Here is a 15360-nt window from a genome sequence, read left to right as displayed (position 1 = left end):
TAAGTGTAAAAGGTGAAACTATAAAACTGGAAAATAACATTTTGTCACTGAATAATTACTCTGAGGAACTCAAAGCTGGTTTTGGAAACATTTAAATGTTTCTCCAAATTGTTTTTGTTTTTGTTGTTGTTGTTATGTTAAGAGATGCAATCACTAACCACCCTGAACCAGACTGAGCCGCCCCACAAGAACTGCACAGATGAGCTGAGAGGTGCCAACTGAGCCTGCACAAATGTGTACCTACCACTCTGTTTTGAATATTCAGCCTCCATCTGAAATAAAAGGCCCTTGCTTTCCCATGCTCAGGAAAAAGCATGACTTTGGAAATGATTCAGCATGGTCTCCTATTTGCTACAAATAAACCCTACTTTGTGTGACAATTACTTCTGGTGGAGAGTCTGATTTTAACTCGCCAGGAGACAAACTCAGTTTGGTTCAGTACCAATAGGAGAAACCTAGGTGACCTTGGGTCTGGTGGTGACTTTTTAGGTACAACACATAAGGCATGATCTGTGAAAGACGTAATTGATAAGCTGGACTTCATTAAAGTTAATACCCCTAGAATGTACAACATCAAGACTATATTGTAATTTAAACTATGGACTTTGGATGATTATGATGTGTCAGTGTAGGTTCATCAGTTTTAAAAAATCTACCGCTCTGATGGGGGATGTTGATAACGGGGGAGTCTATGTATTTGTGGGGACAAGAGGTGATTAGGCAATCTCTGTACTTTCCCTTCACTTTTGCTCTGAACCTTAAACTGCTCAAAAATGTAAAGCTTTAATAATAATAAACAAAATCTCTGTAGAGAATTAATGTTCTCTCTCTGCACTTTTTCCCCCTTGGCCCTCATGCAATTTCAAAAAGTGGTTGGTAGCTCTTTCTTGTTTTGATTTAAAAGAAGTTAAAAAAATTTCTGTTAAACATGTCATTTGTTGTAGCTTTTTGAAAGTCCCTTTGTTGGGGTAAAGAAGTCCTATTCTATTCCCTTTTTCCTAGAGAACTTTTTACTTGTTTCTTTTAGAAAGGAAATGTTTTCTGAATTATATTAAAATTTTATTCTGACTCATTTGATATGACAGCATAATTTTTCTCCTTTAATTTCAAAGTAAAATAAAGGATATTAATATATTTTCTGAATTTCATCTCTTCTTGCATTCTGGAAATTAAACAAAACTTGATCATTTATTTTTTTACATTGCTTGATTTTGATTGCTAATATTTTATTCAAGAAAAATTTTAAGCTACATTTCTAAATAAGATTGGCCTTTTCTGCTTTCCTAGTTGGGTTTTGGTATTAAGGTTATTGGTCATCATAAAATTGGTGGGAGACGGGCATGCCCTCTTCTTTTGTACTCTCAAACATTTACTTGCAGATTGGGATACGACGCCACAGGAACATTCACTAGACCTGATACTTTTTCTTTGTTTTGGTACAAGGGAGAGTTTTAATTGCTCCTTAAATTTCATTAATGGATAAAGTTCTATTTAGGTTTCATTTTTCTATTTAGTCTGTATCTTCTTTCCACAGTGTTGGCAGTAATTGAAACAGAGACAACTAAAACTAGGGCTTCTCTTGCCCTGTTTTAATTTTCCAATCTTTGACCACCAAGATTTTGGAAGAAGTATACCTTTCAAAGTGAGTAAACCCTGATGTTCTTGAATAATTCAGGTCAGATGGAGAAGTAAAATGAAGGAGAGTTTTGGAACTTGTTAATTTTGGCACTTAGGAGATTGACATTTTTAGTAAGAATATGATTTTACTTGTACCCAAAGCTAGTGAATAGGGTTGTGCCAGTTACATCATACCTATCCTTATCTCTATCTCATTATCCATCATCCTTTTCTTTCTATCTCTATGGCTCTTTTTATCTATCTACATTCCTCTAGTATCCTACACATAATAGTTATTCTATCCATTATGCCTGGTGTGGTTGGCAGAATATTGGCCACTGAAAGATCTCCGTGTTCTAATCCTCAGTACCTGTGAATGTGTTAGATTACATGGCAAAGTGGAACTACAGTTACAAATAGAATTATGTTTGTTAAACAACTGACTTTGACTTGGAGAGATTATCCTGTATTATCTGGGTGGGCCCAATGTAATCACTAGGGTCTTTAGAAATGGAAGAAGGATGCAGAAGAGAGAGAAACAGATAGATGGCAGCATGAGAAAGATTTGGCCTGACCTTGCTGGCTCTGAAAACAAGAATGAGGTCATGAGTCAAGGCCTCTAGAAGCTGGAAAAGGCAAGGAAACAGATGCTAAAGCTGGCCTCCAGAAGGACCGCAGCCTTGCTGGTTTCTCACTAGCCCAGTGAGACCCATGTCAGGCTTCTGGCCTCCAGAACTGTAGGAGAATCAGTTTTTGTTGCTTTAAACCACTACATTGGTGGTAATTATTTCAGCAGCCATAGGAAACTAACACACGCAGGAATGCATAGAAGTAGAGAAGACTACCAACACTTTTATTAACTGAGAAAGCTTTGTAAGTCTTTGCAAGTCCCTAAACTTCTCTTTCCTCATATTTAAATTAATAAAATCTAATTCGCCTATACATTTGGAAGCTATGAATGTTCCATCAAAGGGAAGATTGGCATTGAAAAAATCAGATAAGTGATAGACTAATTGATGATTCCTAATTGATTGCTGATAAAAATTAAGAAAATTTCCTTGAAGGATGAATCCCAATCTGTGAGGATAAGGAGATTAGTTAAGAAGCAGACTATGTGTGAGAAACATAAAGAGAAATGGTCATCCTAGGAAAAGAGTTTTTTTTTAGCATGAAATTTTGAAGGTTTATATCTAGCAAAAGAAAAAGAATCTGTTTATTATTAGTAATACTAAGATCTTTCCCAGACTAAGTGAGGCCCTGTCATACTGCCTGAGCCAGATTGGCTGTGTTCTAGCCTGAACAGAAGCTCCTGGTGTTGTAGGGAGATGGGGATATGTGAGCGACTTTCAAAACGCTGTAAGGTAGACTTGCTGTGTCTTGGAAAATGTGCGACTGGGCAACAGCACTGGCAGAACAAAAGGGTAGGTTACGGTAATGCAGTTGGTGGCAATTTGATGGCAGGTTGTCTACCTTTGCCTAAAAAGGGCTTGAAAGGGAGTAGAATTAAAAACCAACAAAAACATTTAGACCAGACGTTTAGATTCCAGAGTGAAGAGGTTTTCCCAGGAGGTGGATTCATACATATGGAATTTTATCGAAGAGGCTTTCAAACCTTTGACAGTTTACATGGGACCCAGTAGGTTGCACGCACACACACACACACATTAGGTACTTTGCTCAGGTGTAAGACACTCTAACACATTCTATTTTATTCTATTCTATTCTGTTTCAGTCTATTTCATTAAGATGCTGTTTCCGACACATTAGATTGATTTCATACCACACTGAGGCTGCACCCAACAGTTTGAGAATCACTGCACTAGAGATGCTTTTCCAGGGGGCATGGGGACGGGGAGGGTGTTTCGATGCCCAGCCTATGTGTGCTACATCTGCCTCCCTGCAGATGCCCAAATGACATGAGAGGGTTGGAGGGGGCTGAGAATCTGACTTCTGGAGAAGCATCATTATGCTGGGAGCCACTGGGCAGCGTGAAGAGTCAAGAATGTAAGGGAATCAGAACTAGAATCGAGGGACAGCAGAAGAGTGACGTGCCATACAGAAGAGATGGTGGGAGATATCATAAAGGCAGATAAGCAAGTGGAACGAGTGACACCATTATATCGTGCTGTTCAGGAGAGTTGACCCTGGAGTCAGACATGTTGTATTCCAATCTCAGTTTTGCTACTTCTAATTTTGTAACATTGCATGAGCATTTAACCTTTCCATGCTTCATCTTACAATCTATAAAATAGTATGTATGATTTATTGAGCTCTTAAATGCCAGGTACTATGAGAAGTGCTTTCAAATATGAACTCAACTACTATTTACACCATCTCAATGAGATAGGCACAGTTTTTATTCCTATCATACCTATGTATTAGAGTTGTTTTAAAGATGCTAAAGTCACATGAAATTGTTCTGGGCACATAATAAACATTCATTAAATCAAAATGATGAGATATAAAGGTTTTCTGAAACCCTAAAACAAGCAGCAGGCAAAGGAAATCCATCCAATCACTAAATATTATTCCACTTCCTACCTATGACATGGCAATTATATTAGTTTGCTCATCTATAAAGGGGGATAAAATAAGGTTGAAGAAAAGAGTAAGTGAGTTAATGGATATAAAACACATTGCTGGGAGATAATTCATGGCCTTCTGTATGTCCTATAGCAATTTTTGTTCTGGACTATCTTTTTTAGCATGTTTGTGGGGGAAATGGCTTTGGGAGATAGAGGTACTGTCTCCCACCAGGGCAGCAGCCAGGATTATTATCTTTTAAAGATAATATCTCCCTCTAGGACAAAAGTTGGACAGGTTTGCTAGCAACCCTCTTTAAAAGATTGGGGTTTCTTCAACTTGGGCTTCCTCAGCTGTGACATAAACCCACTGTGTGTGCAGCATCCCTGTGAGTTCCCCCTACATGTTGCCTGGTGGCTCCTGGGAAGGAAGGAGAAAAGGTGCAAACTTGAAGCTCACGTTGGCTGCTGTGCCACGATCAGTAACGTCCTTTGTCTGCGACTCTGAAGTCTATTCTTTTCTGCCAGCATCTACGAAACTGTGGTGGGCTAACTTGTTGGTTTGTAAGTAGGAAAAAAATCTCAGACCATTCACAGCTCTTGATACTTAGACTGTGCCTGGCCACATACTGAGTACTTAATAGATCCTACCTTGTTAGTACTATAGTATTTATCAATGTGGCATATAATTAGTTTATTTAAGCAACTATTTAATGCATATCTGCTGTGTGCTAGTCATGATGTGAGGTGCTAAGATTAAAAAGCTGCGTTTCACAGCTGGAGGGGAAGACGTGCACGTAGGTAATTATAACCTGTCTAGATACTATGATGGAAATATAAATAGGGCTCTAGAGCTGCATAGAGGAGGGAGCATCTATCTCTGCCTAAAACTGAGATGGAGAGGAGGTATCAGGGAAGTCGCTCAGGGTAAGTAATACCTCCCCTAAATTTTAACAGCTGCCAGTGAGCGTGGGTTAGTCAGTCCCAATGGTAATGATCATTTGCTATTGTTTTATTCGTGTTTACTGTTACCATTGGTTGTAAGTTATTTGCTCCCTAAAGCATATGTTGAAGTTCTAACGCCTGGTACCTGCAAATATGAATTTATTTAGAAATAAGGTCTAATTAAGATGTAAGTTCAGGAGAGATTATACTGGAATAGAGTGGGCCCTTGGTCAAAACGACTGGTGTCCTTATGAGAAGAGAAGAGATTGACACACAGAGATAGACATACACACACATGCACACACAGAGGAGAACATGGAAAGACACAGATGCACAGAGGGGAGACAGCCATGTGATGACAGAGGCAAAGATTAGAGTTATACAGATGCAAACCAAGCATTGTCAAGGATTGCTGGCAACCACCAGATGCTGGCAGAGAGAGAGCATGGCCTGTGACATCTTGATTTTTGACTTCTTGCCTCTAGAACTGAGGGAGAATAAATTTCTGTTGTTTTAAGCTACCCAGCTTATGGTACTGTGTTACAGAAGCCCTAGGAAACTGAGAAACCATTTTTATCATTATTGTCTTCAATATTATCTTTAGACAGGAATGAGGAAAGGATACTGCAGTCACAGAGGAAAGAAGTGTGAGAGAAAATAAGTTCAGGAAACTATAAATTGCTGGATTTCACTGTATGGCGAGGTAAGTGGCAGCTCATGAGGCTGGAAACTGGTGTTTTCTATTGATACTTGGATCCTGAGGGAGTGTAGTGAGTATGGCATTTGGATGCTGGCAGGCCTGTGTTCAAATTCGAGCTCCTCTACATACTGGATGTGCAATCTTGGGAAATCTAGCCACGGTCTCCAAACCTTGGTATTGTCATCTGTAGAACAGGAGAGCAACTGCTACCTGGAAGGGCCATTTGGAAAATTTAAGGAATGAGGATAAAGCACATAGCATGTGTTTGATAACTAGTCAGCGGTGCTATCAGATTTGTGTGTTAGGGAGATTTTCTGACAGCGGTGCTGCTGATGAAAGCTGGCTGGGGAGGGGTGTGGCTGGAGAGAAGGGACATCCCTGAGGCTGCTGTTGCCTCAGCCAGGGGAGAGGTGTTGGAGACCTGACCCATAGCAGTGGCACAGTGGGGAGAAAAATGAGGAAATGGGTAAGAACTGTATCCCTATTAAAATTAATTGGGCATTATTGACCAATTGTACGGAAGCCGCGATGAGATAGCAGTTCTCTTCAAACCAACTTCTCCCCGTTCCTGCAAAGTGCAAAAAGGACACAGTATTTCAGGGTTTTTTGTTTTGTTTTTTTCTCCCAAATAAAGAGTGCCATTATCCCACTCTACTTAGAAGGCTAGATGTACTTATGGGCACATCCTTTAAGTGAGGCTGAAACTAGAATGTGTCTGGAGAAACTACCAGACTGAAGTGGAGGGGCAGTCATTTCACATGAAGAATGGCAGAAAAATTGAGGGTCTTATATCCTGGAAAAAAATAAAAATTATGTACTATCAAGTCAACATTAATTCAACTCAATATGAAAAGAAAAATCCCCAATAAATTGGATTACTCAAATGTATTGTGACCAGATACTAGAATTTGAACATAAGAAGAATTGTATTCAAATCACCTGCAAAGTCTAGTCGCACCTTAGATTCCTTGATTTCAGTTTAACAGAACCATACAAAAAACGTTATCTTTTGCTCTTAGAAAAATCGCACACAATGCAAGGAACCCCCACCCAAGCCCTGAGCCTGAACACAGAGCAACACAGGAAAACCGCGCTTGGAGTGGTACGTTATTCCTACAACAAAGAAAAGTAACATTCTCTTGAAAAAGTATTTAATAGGGTTTAAGAAAATTTTATAGATTCATAAAGGCATAAAAAAATAAAATTTGGATACTGATAAATTGCATGCATTAGAATAGTTTTCCTTTAGAAGCTTGTATTTATATAAAATGTGAATCACTTTCTCTGTCTGCCTCACACATATTTATGTATTAAATATAGAATACAAAGATTTGAGACTTAGAATAACAAGGTTCATGTGAGTGCCCGTTTGACCAGAAAATTCAACACCAGATGCTTCAAATGTAGGTAAGAAAAAAAATCTGAAATGACAGGAAGCCAAATTAATTTGTAACAACTAAACAATGAGTGTGAAGTTTACCAAGTGGAGATGACAGATTTCTGAGAACACTGAAAACAAAGTCCTCTCCTAGAGGACGCCGCTCATTCCAAGGCTTATTTGAAAACCTCCCGGGTGATGTAAACATCATTTCAATATGATAGATGGCACTGATTTTTCTTTGGAGTCAGGAATATTAATGGTCATTCTGTTTATTTTCATCTGCATGGTACATTTTTTATGAATACCATTGAGCATAATTTCTAGATCCATGTGTTTTCAGCTCCAACCATCCCAGCCTAGGGAATAGCCTTCGAATGTTGATGAACAAAAGCTGTGGACCCAAAGGTTGTTTTTCTGGTATCACCTGTGGATTTTTTGTTTTTTCTTGCAATCTCAGATAGTTTTTATTGGTTAACCTTAGTGGCGGCAAAAGTTTGTCCTTTAAGTATGAATTTGATTTTTTAAACAACCTATGTCATTAGGACCCTTGTCTATTGAATAAGGTTAATGATTAAATTGCAAAATTAAATAAGATTTGATTATCAAGCAGAAAAACAACACTCCTCTCATTATTCATGTGGCTGAGTCTAAAGATTTACCGTTCAAGATAAGAGTCAGCATTAAGGTAATTACTTTCCACATACAAATATTGATTGAGTCTACTAAGCCTATAAATAATGAAAATATTTTGAGAAATTGTGAAAAATTTTCTTCAGAAAAAATGTTTTTAAAAAATTAAAAGTTTGAGAAACCTACTATAATTTGTGTATGACAGTATTCACCTTTCTCTTCTAGAATTTTTTTTTTTCTCTTCTATACCTGATTATCACATTTGTGTGCACTAGGACTGCAGAATGTTAATTTCAAGGGTCAGTGATTGCTGTCTATTTGTCACCTGGGGTCAGCTGGCTCTGAACCCTTTCCACACTGGTCTTTCCTGGGAACGTGATCCTCTGCTCTCATGCACTGTTGTGGCCCTCTGAGAGTCATGCCCTACTGTATTCACTGCCTCTCTCCAACATAATGAGTTTAAATTCTTATAGTAGTAAAGATTAGCTGCAATGCATTCCTTGAATATTTGCGCAAAGAAATAAGAAAACATAAGTGTTTTTTTATGAGTGAAGGGCCTTCCTCACAAGCAGCTGCAAGGATTCTCCAAGGAGGCACAGCTCTGGTCATTATTAACAATGTTAACAAGCATGGTTCTGCCTATTTCAGTTGGCTGATTTTACATATATGAAAGAGCTGACAAATGGTTATGGAGGCTGGGAGGAAAAAGGCAAATCCTACTGTTCTCCCTCGGCCTTGTTTTAGGAATGACATCTCTGCTTCAGGTCAGCAGTGCTAGGTGAAATGGCTCCACGTATTTCAATTTGCTCAGCCAGGGCAAGGAGAAATATCAAGATGGACGTCATTCCATACTGACAGGCAAAAAATGGGCCACATTTAAATTTTCTAACTTTTGATTGAGAATTTATGCATTTTCATAAAACAAACATGTGCTAAGCTGGAGAATAGAAATAATTTACTCGGATGCTTTTTTATTGTATCATAAATCTATTCAATGGAAACTTACAACTTATTGTTTTTAATACACCACACTGTACTACTTTTATAAAGAGTTCCTGATGAGCATTTCAAAATAACTGACTGGAGAATTGGAAAGGATTTTTTGCAAGAGCATACTTTAAATTCAGGATCCTCCAGGAAAATTTGCATTAAATCTGTCATTTCCAATATTTGATTTGTCTTTATAATTATTGTTGATAAGTGTGAAAATGATCCTTCTGCATAAAATCTTGGTGATGAACAAATAAACTATAAGTACAACATAATGGCAGTGTTATGAGGGTTAAGAGCTTGTTTTTGGAATCAGGTAGACTCAAGTTTCACATAATTTTTATATTCACTGTGTCAATAAGGAAATTATCTGACCTTTATAGGCCTCATGTTTCTCATCCACATCCACAATATTAATACCCACTTCACAGTTTGTTTTCTGGATTGGGTGAAATGTTAGTGCAGTGCTGGGCATAGCATCTGGCACATAGTTCTCCATAAATAAAAATGATTATTATTTTTCCATGTTATTCTCTAGCCAACTAGTTACTAATTATCCAACTAACTACTACTGATTTGTTATTTTTATGACATTATACATTTTCTTTAAATAATTTCTTTTTCCTTTCCATATACTCTATTTCTAAATAGGTCCTTATCTTATTTTTTCTGAAATATAGAAAAAAATATGTTTAGTTATATAAATATAGTTTAATTATATATTATGCATAATACATATATTTGTAGTTTAGTTATATATATACATAATGTTATCTTCTTTGTCTATGTATCAATAATGTATCAGCAATTGTAATCAACTTTGGCTGACTTGGGAATTTATTAAAATGATATTAAGTTGCTATTTCTTTTCTCTTGCTGAGGAAGATTTGCCCTGAGATAACCTCTATTGCCAATCTTCCTCTTTTTTTGCTTGAGGAAGATTAGCCCTCAGCTAACATCTGTGCCAGTCTTCCTCTATTTTATGTGTGAGTGACCATCACAGCATGGCTGACTAGTAGTGTAGGTCCACACCTGGGATCTGAATCCATGACCTTGTGCCGCTGAAGCAGAGTGTGCAGGCCTCAACCACAACGCCATGGGGCAAGCTTCTAGGTTGCTATCGTTTTGAATGAAGCATGAAGAATGACTGTAGATCTTCCTGGGAAAAAAGGAAGAATGATATGGCAACTATACAACCAGGGTCATAGGTAAAGATCATGACAGAACAGGCCAGGAAAGACTGATGATGCCACCATCGAGTGCTCATTGTCATAGCTTTTACCTCTGGTGCTGCTGGCACAGAATAGTGACACCACATTTGCCAGTGTTGTCACAAATACTCATAGGGATTATGCGTTGGTGGTACCCCTCTTGAAAGAAATCTCTTCAAGTTATGTTTGAATCTCTAGCTTTTGTATCTTATGCATCTGATTGGATGAGCTGTTCAAGAGGCTGGAAGCGCAAGTTTCTAGGTGGGCTGTAGACTCTGCTTCCCATCACGGTCTGTAAGGTGGAACATTTTCTAAACGTAGCAAAAGGAGTTCACATGCTGCCAAAAATTGAGTTCATAGCCAAAAACTGACTTGTGCTCACTACAAATACTACATTTTAAAATGAACCTTAAAAAAAGTTTTAATGTACATTTAGAGTTGAAAGAAATTAACTACCATTGAGAGAGGAATATTTCACCTTCAATAATGCATCTCTACAACTTATTTCTTTAGCAGAAATTATTCAGAATCGGAATCCACTTACCAAATTAGGCATAAGAAAATATTGATTATGAATTAGGTATGGTAATATCACATATACTGTAAATATTAAATTGAAATCTTATTGAAATGATTAAAACAACCACTTCTGAGAAGTTTTCATAAAGGAGGTTATGCTGGGTGAAATGTTCATATGGATAAAAATAAGAGCAAATTTTCTATCCTCTAGTTATTCTGCAAGTTGCTTCAAGTTGGATGATGTCTACAAACAGAAGGGCAATACTATCGCTTAACAATTGTATAGTCCTTTATGCTTGTGAAGATTTTTGCATCCATTCTTTCTTCTGATCCACCAAGCGGCACAGAGAATAGTTGTGAGCATTTCCATTTCATAGATGGAGACAGGAAGCCCACAGATTCTTCTTTTAGCTTTCTTTCTTTCTTTTTTTTTTTTTTTAAAGATTGGCCCTGAGCTAACATCTGTTGCCAATCTTCTTTTTTTTCTTCTTCTTCTTCTCCCCAAAGCCCCCCAGTACCTAGTTGTATACTCCAGTTGTAGGTCCTTCTAGTTCTGCTATGTAGGACACTGCCTCAGCATGGCTTGATGAGCAGTGCTGGGTCTGGGTCCAGGATCCAAACTGGTGGAACCCCGGGCCACAGAAGTGGAGCGTGAGAACTTAACTACTTGGCTATGAGGCTGGCCCCCTCTTTTAGCTTTCTTAGAGTAAATTAATTTTCCTTTTGCTACTTTTACCTTTCGGATGATCTCAGACAAGAGTCTAATTAATCTGAAAAATTTTCTTAACATCACTCTATCGAGAGTGCTTAGAGAAAGCTATAGGATATGAAGCCTATATAAGTTAATTTATATTTGCTGACATCTCAGTTAAGAAGATGTATGGATGGGAAGCAAAATGAAGCTATTTCTAAAATGAGTTTGGGTTTCATATATTTAAGCTGCCCCTGACATTTAGCATTGTCTTGGATCATTAGCTGTATGTACGTACGAGTTTATTTTTTATGGGTAGGGTTGAAGTGGCTGGAGGGTGCTGTCTTCTCAGGTCTAGTAGGCTCCTGAGTGACCCTCAGGGGAGAGTAATGCAAATTTGATTGCTTTTCACTCAGCTATCTTTCCTGCAGTTGCTTTCACAATCAAGCCTGGCTTGTTTTTTTGCTGATAAACATTTTAGAAAGCATTGCTTCCCTGTGAATTTGTCTAATACATCTTTTAATATTTAGAAAATCTAAACAAAGCTAAATAGTTTGAAATAGAAAAGCCAGGGCATAGAAGTGGTAAGTTCCTAAAGTGAAGTCACCGTTCTAAAGGTCAAATGACTGGATTTTCCTTGTTTTCTTTTCTCTATACCTCTCAGGATGAAACCTGGATTAGTCAGAGAATGAGAAAGAACACTTATTCTTCAAATTCAATTAACAGTTATATATTTTTAGAATTCTTTATTGCACGACCTCCTCTTCAACTTGCAATCTATGTAACAATATAGTCAGATAAATGTGGCTAATCCAATCTTTTTCTGATGAGCTTGTGTGCGTGTGTGCGTGTGTGCGTGTGTGTGTGTGTGTGTGTGTGTGTGTAGTTTCTCAACAAGCCCTTTTATCTATCTTCTCTCCATCAGTTATTTGAATCCCAAAGTGATGAGAGCTCATAGATTTGTCCTATCTAGTTGTTTTGTGCTGCTCTCCTTTAGGAAATGGGCGTTCTTTTTAGTTACAGAATAAACTATGATGTTTACATATTGATCAAATGGAACAATTATAACTTTTATTGTGGGATCCTCAAAGGTCTTATTCTTGGAAGATAAATAATTTAAATCACCTTGGCTATTCTTTCAGAGCATTGACTTTTGTAGTCAGTGGCAAGCTGACTAGAGATCTATGTTACTATGCAGTGTCTGGGCCGTTTGTGGTTGTCAGCCTAAATTTATGACATCAGGTTTCCTATCATTCATTAGCAATGAAACTACGTTCCTCTTCCCCAGACTCTACAATTTATTAAACTTCTAAAACTTTATCATTTCATCAGTTATCTTCTTTATTTTCAACTGCTTCTTTTTCTCATTCTGCCTCATTTGAAAACTTGTTCAAGAAGATTCTACTTTTTTTCTTGATCCTCATTCTTAAGTCTTTTTTCATTTTTCACCACACTTAATTGTTTTGTTTTATACATTTACCATTTAAATGTTAGTTTTGAAAAGGAAGTAACATTTTAATACACTTAGGAACTTTGGACTTCTCTCATGCCTTTTCCTTATGTCAACTTTCTTCAGTTTTAAGCGCTCATTTCTTATAGCTACCCATATTCCCTTATCCTATTTGGTTTGTAAAGTTATCATTTTGTTTGTCTTTGGTATTATATCCTCCAAAATCACCTCACTTTTAAATTTCTTTTTAATGTAATAAATTGGGAATGGCACATAGGGTTATACAGGAAGTGCCAGCTCTGATTAATGGTGCCTGCTATGAACAAGACGTTGAGAAATGTGGCACACGTGTCCTGGATGTCATTATCCTTCTCCCTGGCTTTGTTTATTATAAACAAATGAACAAATACAACAGCTAAACTGAGGGTTCTGTCTTCTGGAACGTAATCCTTGTTTCACTTCTATCCAGAGACACCGGGGTGATTGAGCAGAAGAGAAGTTCTGCACAGCCTTTAAAGTCAAAGAAGTGGAAATCAGGAGTTTTCAAGAGTATAATTCTACTGCTCACTTTGTTCTTACATCACAGCGGTTGTCCCTGATAAGAGGCTCACAGACAGTATCAAGACTTGCTGGCTCTCAAAAAACCGATTCAGATATCTGAGTTTAATATACTTTATGAACTCTCTCATGTGACTGACCTCTGACTATTCTTCTAGAAAAGCAATGTCCTTGCAGGGAGTCCGGACTGATTACTAAAAATATGTGACATTTTATTATCTCCTTTTCCTATATCCCAACAATAAAGGAATGGTGGAAACTCATGGGACAGAGAAACGCAGGTGGCTATGGGTTTGGTCTTTAAACTTTGAATCAAAATGTCAAGGACTCATAATGTAAATAACTCAAAATATAAATGAGACTTTCAGGCTCAATGTGGTCGTGTATCTAGCTACGTAAAAAAAGTCTAATCTGAACGTGATCCAATGAAGCTAAGACGCTGGTTCTAAATGTGGTTCAATGAAGAATTTCCTTTCATTGAACCATTTCATAGGATAAACAGATTAGCTCCAGGCTAGATTTTGATGTAGAGAGAGTAAATCTTATAATTCATAAGAAAAGTCCTGCCTCTATCTACAGGCAGCCCTGATATATACCTTTATGCAGAGACAGAAATGTCCTGCATTTGAAGTGGAATCACAATGAGTTTCTTAATTTTCATAATTAAATATGAACCATGATAACAGCATGGCTGGTATTTAAAATATATAGACTTTTTGTCAATAATAAAGAATAACTGAACTTCAGACATTATTCTCATATTAGTTAATAATCAGCTACTCTCAGTAACCTGGCTGAAATAGTTGAACATTACTCAAGAAACAATCTAAGACAGTAGCTTTCAAGCTGCACCGTATGGGCCGCCAGGTTTCTCCAGAGAGTTTTCAAGTTAACCTTAGGAAGCTTCCTGGGTAGATGAGGAACCATTTCTAACCTCTGCCATCTGCAGGTCTGCTCTGATATCTTTCAAGTAGTTAGCCTTTGCACATGCATTCATTTGGAGAACATATTTCTCAAACAAAAATGAGGTTTGTGGGGCCGGCCCATTGGTGCAGCAGTTAAGTTTGCATGTTCTGCTTTGTTGGCCTGGGGTTTGCTGATTCGGATCCCGGGTGCAGACCTATGTACTGCTTGTCAAGCCATGCTGTGGCAGGAGTCCCACATATAAAGTAGAAGAAGATGGGCAAGGACGTTAGCTCAGGGCCAGTCTTCCTCAGCAAAAAATAGGAGGTTTGGTGGCAGATGTTATCTCAGGGCTAATCTTCCTCAAAAAAAAAAAAAAACAAAGAGAAAAAAAATGAAGTTTGCAAATCACCTTTCTATGGGGCATAGGAACCACCCTTTTCTATATTTTCTTTAAACTCAGTCCCTGAATCACATTGGATGAATATTTAACATAGGGACATCCCTTTAGCATAGATAGATAGATAGACAGATGATAGAGAAATGGATAGATAGATGTAGTATATATATATATTATAGATATAGTATATATCTATATCTATATATCTTCCCAAATCCCATGATTCCTGGCTCCAAGGTTGGGTCTTAATTATTGCTGACCAAAGTAATCCCATCTGCCTTGCCGCAGTTATTGAGTTAGGAATGGGTATATGACTTTTTCTGTGGAATGAGCTGAAAAGAGGGCTTTATGAGGGTTTCTGGAAAGGCTAGTTGATAGCTCTTCTGGAGGGTGATGACAATTCAACTCTGGACGCCAAACATAAAACATCTCAAGATGATTCCAATTGGCAGATGTCCTTGACTAGATTTAGAATGGAGCTAGCATGATGAATGATTGAATCGAAAGATGGAAAGAATTCATGAACTTGATTACAATGTTGTGCTCTGAATCAACCAACCCTAAAGCTTGACCTCCTCTGACTTCCATCTACATGAGCCAACATATGTTCTATTGTTTAAGACACTTTTTTCCCCCTGTTACTTGCAGCTGAAATGATCCTGACCGACATATATATCCCAGAGAAAGGTGCTGGTTTGTATAAAAACACAGTGGTGAGAATAAGCTTGTAATATTCAGAAAACAGGAAGGATGCTACCAGAAAGTTATAAAGGATGAGTAAAGATGAAGTCAAGTGGTTGTGGGCAAGAAATATGAACAAGAAAGAGGTCATGGCTGCAAATG

The sequence above is a fragment of the Equus przewalskii genome, chromosome 17, assembly GCF_037783145.1.
Source record: "Equus przewalskii isolate Varuska chromosome 17, EquPr2, whole genome shotgun sequence".
NCBI classification, from domain to species: domain Eukaryota; kingdom Metazoa; phylum Chordata; class Mammalia; order Perissodactyla; family Equidae; genus Equus; species Equus przewalskii.
This window is presented reverse-complemented; position numbering follows the sequence as displayed.